Raw genomic sequence first — 10,174 nt, 5'->3', positions numbered from 1 at the left:
ACAGAAATTGAGGTTCAGAGAAATTAATTATTCTGCCCAAGGTCACAGGGATAGAGACTAAACTAGGATTCAGCCCTTCCCATCCCGCAGACGGACCCTAAAGCCTGGCTCTTTCCTTTGTGCTCTGCCACACTCATCAAAGGGATTCTGGCAAGTGCAGATTTGAGTGGGTACATGGGTAAGATAGGACAGTGGGGACTAGGTATTTACCCAAATAATAGAAAAATACTAATTCAAAGGGATACATGCACCCTGATGTCTACAGCAGCATTATCTACTATAGCCAATTATGGGAACAGCCCAGTTCCATCAACTGATGAATGGATAAAGAATGTGATACACACACACACACACACACACACACACACACACACAATGGAAAATCACCCAGCCATTAAAAAGAAGGAAATCTTGCCATTTGCAACAACATGGATGGAGCTGGAAAGCATAATGCTAAGTGAAATAAGTCAGTCAGAGAAAGACAAATACTGTAGGATTTCATTCATACGTGGAATTTAAGAAACAAAACAGATGAGTAAATGAGGGAAAAAAGAAAGAGAGAGAGGGGTAAACCAAGAAACAGACTCTTTAACTATAGTGAATAAACTGCTGGTCACAAGAGGAAAGGTGGGTGGGGGGATGGGCGTAAGAGGTGAGGGGGATAAAGGGGTGCTCTTGTCATCATGAGCACCGGGTGTGGCATGGAAGTGTTAAATCACTATATTGTACACCTGGAACAAATTTTACACTGTGTGTGAACTAGCTGGAATTTAAATTAAAAAAAAAAATTTTTTTTTAAAAAAAAAAGAACAGTGGGAAAACATTCCAGAGAGAGCAAAACACATACCACAAAGAGACAGTTTTGCTTCTCTATTAATGTGTAACAACCCCCCACACACACAATTTAGTGGCTTAAAATAATTTATTTTTATCTTTCACAGTCCTATGGGTTGACTCCACTCAGCTGGGTGGTTCTCACTGAGGGGTTTGTCATGCCATTGCCGTCAGATGGGAAACTGGGGCTAGAGTCATCTGAAGGCTCATCTGGGCTGGATATCCAAGATGGGTTTTTAAAAATACAAGCCTGGCACCTCATCTGAACTGGCTGGACCAGATGGGGACTGACCAGGCATTCCTCCCTCTCTCCGGATCGTCTTCCCATGTGGCTTGCCTCGGTTTCCTTGCAGATGGGGATCTCAGGTAGTCAGCCCCCATACGTGGTGGCTGACTTTCCCCACAGTGAACATTCCAACGGGCTGAGACAGCAGCTGCAAGACTGCTTATGACCTCTCTTTGGAATTTACACAGTATCACTTCCACAGCAGGCTATGAGTGAAAATGAATCATAGGGCCAGCCAGGATTCAAGAGGAAGGGACAGTTCATAGGTAGTGGATGTGAAGAAGCATGCATAGTTCAATGGGGGCCATCACTGGAGATTAACTACTACAGGGGGTTAAGGAGGGAAGGATCAACTCAGGAACTGCCTGTTTTCCTGTTCCAGTGGGACATGGTGTGCTAAGGAGCAAAACTGGAAGTGATGGCTTGTGGCATATGGTGGAGGGGCTCGATGACATGCTCATGAATCTGTAAGTGGGGACCTTCTAGGGTCCTTAGCTGCGGACCTTTAGCTGTGGACCTCAGTGGCCTGGAGGCACAGAGGGAAGCCACGGGGTCCCACCCCCCACACATCTGGGTGTCCTTCCTTTTTTGGAGGACCCTCCTTAGTGAAGGTATTAGTGAGAGGTCAGGATCCCCACTCTTGACCCCTGGTAGGGAGGTCTTCAGAAGTGTGCCAAATCAATGATCCCACATGTGATTCTGATCAGTAAGTGACCCAAGGAAGCAGAGGACTGTTTATAAATCATCCCAGTGGCAGCCGCTGCCAGCTGCTGTTAGTGTACATAGTGGTGTGCAAGAGAGGACCCTCCCCCCCAGAGCCCAGGGGCAGGAGCCCCCTAGTGAGGCTGCTCATAAGGCAAGACCTTATGAGGTTCTGGCTGCTTAGATCCTCTTTGTTCCTGCCCACTTCCTGAGACTGATGCTGGAGGCTTCGTGTCAATTTTGTGAGTTTCCTGATATCATTTCAGTAAATTCCTCTTCTACTTAAGTGAACCAGAGTCCATTTCTGTTGTTTGCAATTAAGAACTGTAATCAACACAGAGACCCACTGACATCTGCAGCCAAAGGAAATGACATGATCAGAGCACTTTATGGAAAAGAAAAATAGAAAAATCTGATAAAGATGGATTGAAAATAAAGAAACAGGAATGAGAGAGGCTGATTGGGAGGCTGTTGTGATGTTTGGGGTATACGATGAACTATAATATCGCCAGTGCCAAGGAAGTGGGAGAAACAGCAGCTTTTGGCCACTGAGTGAATATGGAAAAAAAGAAGAGAGGGGGAAAGTCCACGTTGACAGAGTTTTGAGTCTTAGCAACTAGGAAAATAATGATGTCACAAAGAGAAACAAACAAGTCAGGGAGAACTCGTTTGGAGGGGGAAATCTTTCATTCATTTATTCAACAAATATTAATTGCCTGCTGTATGCCAGTCTCTGTTCTAGGCATTGAGAGGACAGCAGGGAGCAAAATAAAGTCTCAGTCCTAAATTAACAAATATGTACACGAGAGGATGAAACTGCTATAATAAAGCTTTGGTTTGTGGTGCCACAGACACACACCAAAACATGTCTAACTGGCAACAAGGCTTCAAGAAAAATCCTAGGAAGCAAGGCTGAATCTGAAAACAAACTGACCATCATTCCCACAGACATTCATTCATTTCTTCACTCACTTATATTTATTGAGTACCTACTATGTGCTCAGTACCATTCTTCCTGTAGAAATACAGCAAAGAAATAAAAGAGGGTCTTGGCTCTCATGGAGTTTCCATTCTAGAGTACGAGGCAGACAGTAAACAAATACAGAAATATGTCAGATATGTGATATGTACTAAGAAGAAAAATAAAGCAAGGGAAAAGTAAGAGGAAGTTTGCTATTTTAGACAGGTTGTTCTAAAAAAAGGCTTCTCTTGTAAGGAGATATTTGAGTGAAGTCCTGAGTGAGGAGAGGCGACATCCATGTGATTACTATGGGAAACTTATTTCAGGCAGAGGGAATAATAAGTGCAAAGGCCCTGAGGCAGGACAATTTGGTTCCTTCAAAGAAGTGCCAGGAGACCAGTGCAGCTAAACTAAATGGATAAGGGCAGGAGTAGGAGGAGAACAGGTGAACGTGGGAGTGGGAGTGGGAGCCAGATCTTGTAGGGCCTTGCAAGTCATTGCAAGCACTTTGGCTCTCATTCTGAATGAGATAGAAAGACTTTGGAGAATTTTGAGCAGAGGAAGCACACTACATGACTAACACTTTAAAAGGATTATTCTGGCTTCTGTGTATAGAATAGACTGGGGGTGTGTGAGGGCAGAAGCAGGAAGACCAACTAGGAGACAGCTGCAGTCATTCAAGGCAAGAGACCATGGTGACATGGAGCAGGATGGTAACGATGGAGGAAGGGACATATGATCAGATTCTAGAAATAAACAGAAGGAGAACAAACAGGATCTGCTGATAGATTGGCTGTGAGGTGTCAGAGAAATAAAGGAGTACAGGGACTCCTGAGTTTTTAATAGGACTTGCTAGAAGAGCAGTTGCCATTTACTGAAGAGAGGATTGAGAATTATATCTAGGGCTTTGAGAAAGAGTAAAATTGTCACCAGCCTTCCTGCCTGCCTGCCTTTCTGAATAATTTGACTCCAAAGCCATGGTAAGGGGCCAAAGCAAAACACCTATGTAGGGGGTGGAAGGGGATATATTCGGGTAGCATAGGTTTATCAGGGCCAAAATGGGAGAAGGTGAAGACTGCAGGGGAAGTGGAGGGGGTGTTAGCAGTGGCAGGGAATAGGTTATTTATGGAGGGATTAAATAACCCTTCCAACATGAAGAGACAAGGAAGTCACAGAAATAGAAAGGGGGTAATTATAATAAATCTTGTGGTGCTGGATTGGAATTTAAGGTATGGTGTGCACTCGTGGTTTTCTACATAGAGAGAGTGAGTGATTGATTCATTGATTGATCAGTCAACAAATGGAAATGTATGTGTCCAGTTATACATACATTTCCTAGCACTATCCATTGAGACAACCAAAAGCAGTGACACCTCAAGAACAATGAGCACACCTGGCACCCAGATCTTGATTTCTAAATATCACTCTCCATTAAAAAGAACAAAGGTGCCTCAGAAATGGCAGGTTGCTGGGCTGGAGCAGAGAAAGTACAAGATGAGCCCGATATATCTTGTGCCAGAAAATAAGGAAGTGCTCAAAGAATCGTGGCTATAGAAGCCAGCTTGGCAGTTGGCCAAAACTAGGAAATTTTTGAGTAACAAAATCAATAATGATGCAACAAGTACAACACTCACATCTATAATAATGTTGCCAAAGATGCATCACCCCAATCAAATCATGAGGATACAATAGATAAACCCAAACTGAGCGACACTCTGCAATATAGTCTGGCCACAGTCTTTTCAATCGTCCTGATCCTGAAAGTGAAGGAAACTTTGGCACTGAGTCAGACTGAAGGACACTGGAAAGACAAGATAACCAAATGTAACACATAAGTCTGGACTTGATCCTTCCATCATTAGGCCAAGTGGTGAAAGTCCAATAAGGTCTGGGAGTTAGATGGTATGAATGTATTGATGTTAATTTCCTGATCTCAAGCATTGTATTGTTATGTAGGAGAATGCCCTTTTTTGTAAGAAATTTACATTCAAGGGGCACCTGAATGGCTCAGTGGGTTGAGCCTCTGCCTTCAGCTCAGGTCGTGATCTCAGGGTCCTGGGATGGAGCCCTGCATCGGGGCTCTCTGCTCAGCAGGGAGTCTGCTTCCCTTCCCCCCGCCTGTCTCTCTGCCTACTTGTAATCTCCATCTGTCAAATAAATACATAAAATCTTTAAAAAAAAAGAAATTTACACTCAAAGTACGAGGGATAGATTGGGCATCATGTGGACAACTTACTGTCAAGTGGTTTGAGGAAGGGGAGAGTTCTTTGCATATTGTAACTTTTCTGCTACATCAAATAAAAAGAAAAAAAGACGAGGAGAGAATGGATGAAGTCCCTGAGAGAGTGGAGAGAGACAGGAGGATCAGCCAGTTTCCCAAATGGATGGAATATTCCTAAGGAGAGGACAGTCGGGGATGTGCAATGTTGCAGAGATGGGAGAGATCAAGACTGAGATAAAGGTATTAAACTTACAAATGTTTTCCTATGTTGTCAATCATGGCAAACTCTGTTTACGTGTGCAGTACATTGGAATATAAATCAGCCACTTATCATGAGAATACTGAATGTGCATGGGGATTTCTTTTTTTTTAAGATTTATTTATTTATTTATTTATTTGACACAGAGAGAGAGAGAACAAGTAGGCAGAGAAGCAGGCAGAGAAAGGGGGGGAGCAGGCTCCCCGCTGAGCAAAGAGCATGATGCCGGGCCCTATCCCAGGACCTCCACACCATGACCTGAGCTGAAGGTCGAGGCTTAACCCACTGAACCACACAGGTGCCCCATGAATATACACAGGGATTTCTATCTCTGGGCCTTGGGATTCAGAGGTTGGAAACCTGCTTTCACTACAAACCATCACAACTTTGAGAAGAAAATCCCATTGCCATAATCATATTAGCTCTTGTCAGGATGGTCGGTCTCTATAATTCCTAGTTTTAGAAGGGTTCTTTCTTAAATGTACTGTATTCCAATAATATAATTCAGTGCTCACATTTTGGTCCAAAAATATTCTGGATATGAAATTATTATTGTGTCCAAGTAATACATGTTCATTATAAACTAATGAAAAATGTAGCTAAAAAGGAAAGCAAGTTTTAAACCACCTATAATCCCATCATCCCAAAATAATTTCCGTTACCAATTTGCTTATTTTAGAGTTTTAAAATGCAAATCACATCTCTAAATTTTTGTTGCACTAAAGGAGGGATCCTGCCCTATGCTATTTTGTATCTTGCACACACACACACACCCCATATAGAACAAACACCGGCTCAGTCACTAAATACGTTTCAACCACCTCATTTTTAAGGACGCTGCGAAGAATTCCATCGAGCAGATGGACGATGATTTATGTAATCATGTTCCTATTTGCGGATTTTTACATTGGGCGCAGATAGATGCGCAGCAGAACTTGCCCATGGAGCACGGACGCCTAGAGAAGATGGGAGGTTGGGGGGCTGCTAGGTCACCGAACAAGGTTTTAAGTACACGGACACGAAGGAGAGGTCATCGAGGCCACGACCGGCAGGAAGCAAAGGGCCGAAGGAGTCAAATTGTGCCCCAGGACAAGGCGCGCGGAATGAGTGGACTCCGAAACCCAAGGAAATGAAGCGAGACCCCAGGCCGGTGGCGGTGGCGGCGTTAGCAGCGGTTGCTGCTGATGGTCCAGGCCTAAAAGCCGGTGCAGCGCGGTTTCTCACCAACAGAGGGCGCGGGGGGCTGCAGCAGTTCGCAGAGGGCGGGTCCCAGCTGCCCGCCAGATGTGGACAGCTGGACCGCGGGAGACGCGAGCTCTACCCCAGTCGCTGCAGGCCCGCAGGCAGGGGGAAAGCAAAGATGGGATGCAGGGGCAATGGCGATGGCAGAATGCCCATTGCTGCTCTGCAGGGTCCAAGATTACCTTCCCTTGTGGGGCAGAATTCGGGAGGAGCCTCCCGCCCAGAGGGGGCGCCGTTTTCTGATTCCCACAAAAGTGCGGCAAGGGCTTGGCAGCCACCCTGGGGCTGGCTCAGCAATCCAGAGCCAGGTCCACTGGGTGGGGCTCCCGGCCAGGGGAGACCCACGCGACTGTCTGCGGCGGGAAAGAGAGCCGGCCTTGAGGGCTTTGAGTTTCTTGAGTACCCAGCCCTCGAGTCCAGACGCTCCAACACACACACACACACACACACACACCACCACCACCACCACCACCACCACCACGAACAACCTCCGTGCGCTCTTTCTGCCCTGGGTGCGGTGTGCATTCAAGAAGAGAGCAACTGAGGCACAGCAGGACGGAGCACTGAGTAGACCCCCCCTCCCCATATTGTCTGGAGCGGAGAAGAGTTGGGCTAGAGGGCGGCAGTCCGAAGTTCCAGTTAAGGATCCCGGGCTAGGGACAACCCCAAGGACCCCGCCCCCTTGGCCTGCCTGCTGTCCCCACCCCGGCCGCTTCCCCGACTCCGGAGTAATCAGCTGCTGCGCGCGGCTGTAATTGACGGTGCAGGCCCTGTCTGGCAGAGAGCCGGCGGGCGGCGCAGGGGCGGGCGAGGGGCTTAATTGCAGGGCTTCGGGTGCAGTCTGGGCTGCAGCTCCGCTTGGGGCGAAAGGGACAGACACTAAGGTCGGAGAGCCTGGGCTCAGAGAAAGCTAAAAGACCTCCGAGTCGGTGGTCGGGGAGCCCTACCCCGGAAGCGGGATCGAGGGTCTTGAACCCTAGCGAGAGTGCGGGGGGTGGAGTGGGGGGGGGCGTGGGACGTCTCCGGAGAGCTAGGAGGAGGGGGGCAGATTCCAAACTCCCCACCCCAGCCCCAAGGAGCCCTGGTTCATCTTGTCCGAGACTCCTCCCTCGTTCTGACCCTCCCTCCACCACCACCCCCCGCTCCCCTTTCTGCCGCCCCCGTCACCCCCCTTCTCGTATCCCCAGGGCGCTCCCACCCTGGGGAAGAATGTGCCCTCCTAGCGCACCCTTGCCATGGTAACGGCACACCCCCACCCCCGCGCACCGCAGCGGCGGGGCCTGGCCCGGAGGGTGGCGAGAAAAGGGGGAGTGGGCGCCTCCCAGCCCCGCGGACACACCTCGACAGCCCCGGTTGCCACAGTAACCGGGGGCGTTTCGAAGTGCGCAGCCGCAAAGTGGCACCGGGCACTCCTCTCCCTCCTTCACCCCTCTAACCCACCAGCAGAGGACCCTGGCTCCTAGGAAAGACTGCCGCCCACCTTCCTCCACCCCACCGTGCAACTTCAAGGACAAAGTCCAGAGAGGGATCATGGGCTGTTCCAGCTTCCACGCACCGCAAGCCTAGAGGCAAAGGCGGCCGGAGGACCCGGAGAGCCTAAAACCTGAAAAGGGATCCCCCTGTCCCCAGCCCGCCTCCCTCCCCCAGCAGAGCCCGAGGGGGGCGCTGGCAGCAGGAAGCCGGGAAGGGCCCCGGAGGCGCGCAGGGCCCACAGTAGAGCGGTGATTACAGGGACCTGTCCCTCCCGCCCCCGGCTCCCACTCTCATTAAGTCATTTTTTCCCCTGTTGGAAAGTCCCCGTGCCTTGAGCGCAGGGGTTGGGGCGACCGCAGGCAGCTGCCGGCAACCACATGAGAAGGGGGGTGGGAGGGGAGGAGGGGGACCGCGACTAGGGCCTGGACAAACTCCAACGTGGAAGGCCCCCTGCCGGGGGGCTAGCTGGGGGCGCTTTAATTCGAAAAGAGGAGGGCCTGGATGCCGCTGACCTTGCTTCTCACTCACCAGGGTCCTCCTCCAGCTGCCAGGGCCCCTACCTTTGCCTCTCTCCTCTTTTTTCAGCCCCGCGACCTTGGGTGACTGACAAGCAGGATGCCTGGGTTCCGATCCCCGCCCCAGTCTGGCTGCCTCTCCCTGACCCTTGACCCTACCGCTGCCTGCTGGTGTGTTCACCACTCTCTTTCTCCGTTCCTTCTCTCCCTCCCTCTGGATCCGGCCATCCAGGCTCCATTAAACCATTCTGTTTTTTTCCTCCTGCAAGGAGGTGATCCAGGGTCCATCAAGGTGAAAGGTTTTGAGGACCAGGACTATTCCCTCCCCTTCTGATCTATGTCTCACCATGTTCTTATTCCCAAATTGCAACCCTAGTCCTCCCCAAGCAACCCGGCAAGTTCTTCCTCCCATCTACCCCCACCAATCCCTATTTTCAATCAGCACAATGATTCCTGGTGCGCCCTTCAGCCAGTATGCCTAAACCGGGTGCCCCTTGCCTCCTATTTTCTTGCCCTTCCTCACCTCCACATGGCCCGTTAGGGCCTTTGCCAAATCCCACATTCCCCTTTCCAGCTGCGGGGTCCAGCTTTGATTCTCAGACTCTAGTTACCTTCCAGCCCAGAGAGAGGATGTGGAGTTCGCCACACCTTGTTTGTTCCCTTCCCAACTTTCCCTTTCTTCCTTTATAGGTCAGGCCAGCCTCTATCAGCTCACCAGGACTTGTCTGAGACATGTCCCTCCCCCACACATGGTGTCAAGCCCCTGCCCCAGCCCACCACCCATCTCTCCCTCTGGCGGCAGCATGCTCTGCAGGATTCCTGCTCCTACCTCCTTATCCCAACCCTGATCCTACAGCTCTCCTCTTTGGTCTTTCCTCCCCCAGCTGTGTCCTCCTTCAGCCTAGAAGGCACAAGAAGGTGACACCGGAGCTAATGCTGTCGTGGTGAACACTCCTGGGGTAGGAGTGCCCCCCCAGGCCTTCATTCCCCCCCCCATACACACACCTCTTCTCTCCTCCTCCCTGGGATGGGAGGGAGCAAGGGGGCGGGGAACCCAGCCCCCACAGCCCTCTCCTGGGTGAACAAGAGGAAAGGAATGAGGCAGGTGTGTCTGGCGGCTCCTGCTTACCCCTCCTCCCCTGGGGACTCTCACCCGCCTGCCTGTGGGGCTGTCTTTTGGGGGTTGGGGAGAGAAACCCTGTCCTCCGCAGAAGCAGCAGAGCTGAGCATGCGGAAGGCCCCGCTGTCTTAGGCGTGTCCAGGAACTGCTGGGAAGCAGGCAGTTGGAGGGAAAGAAGCTGAAGGCGAGCTAGTGGGGGCAAATCTCCCAGCTGGTGGGCCTACAGGGGTACATCATCATGAGAGCTTTCTTTCCTTCTCTCTCCTGCCCAGAGGGCTAGGAAAATACGGGCATTTGTGTAGGCCAGCCATTGGGAAAAGGAACAAAACTTCATCCCCATCTGGTTCATTGAGAAGGATGACATTCTGAGTAAACTGAGGTAGGCAGCAGGATCCTCAGCTATGAGCAACAGGAGGTCGGGAGGAAGTAGGTGAAGTGTTTTTTCTCTGAGATCCTGACCCTACTTCCATCTCTACCACCCTTCCTGAAGGTTTATTCCAAGAAAACATCCGACCTGAGAGCCAGGAGAGTGCAGACCCAGATTGCCAGCTCAGCGGTGTT

The sequence above is a fragment of the Lutra lutra genome, chromosome 3, assembly GCF_902655055.1.
Source record: "Lutra lutra chromosome 3, mLutLut1.2, whole genome shotgun sequence".
NCBI lineage: Eukaryota > Metazoa > Chordata > Mammalia > Carnivora > Mustelidae > Lutra > Lutra lutra.
Note: the sequence above shows the minus strand (reverse complement) of the source record.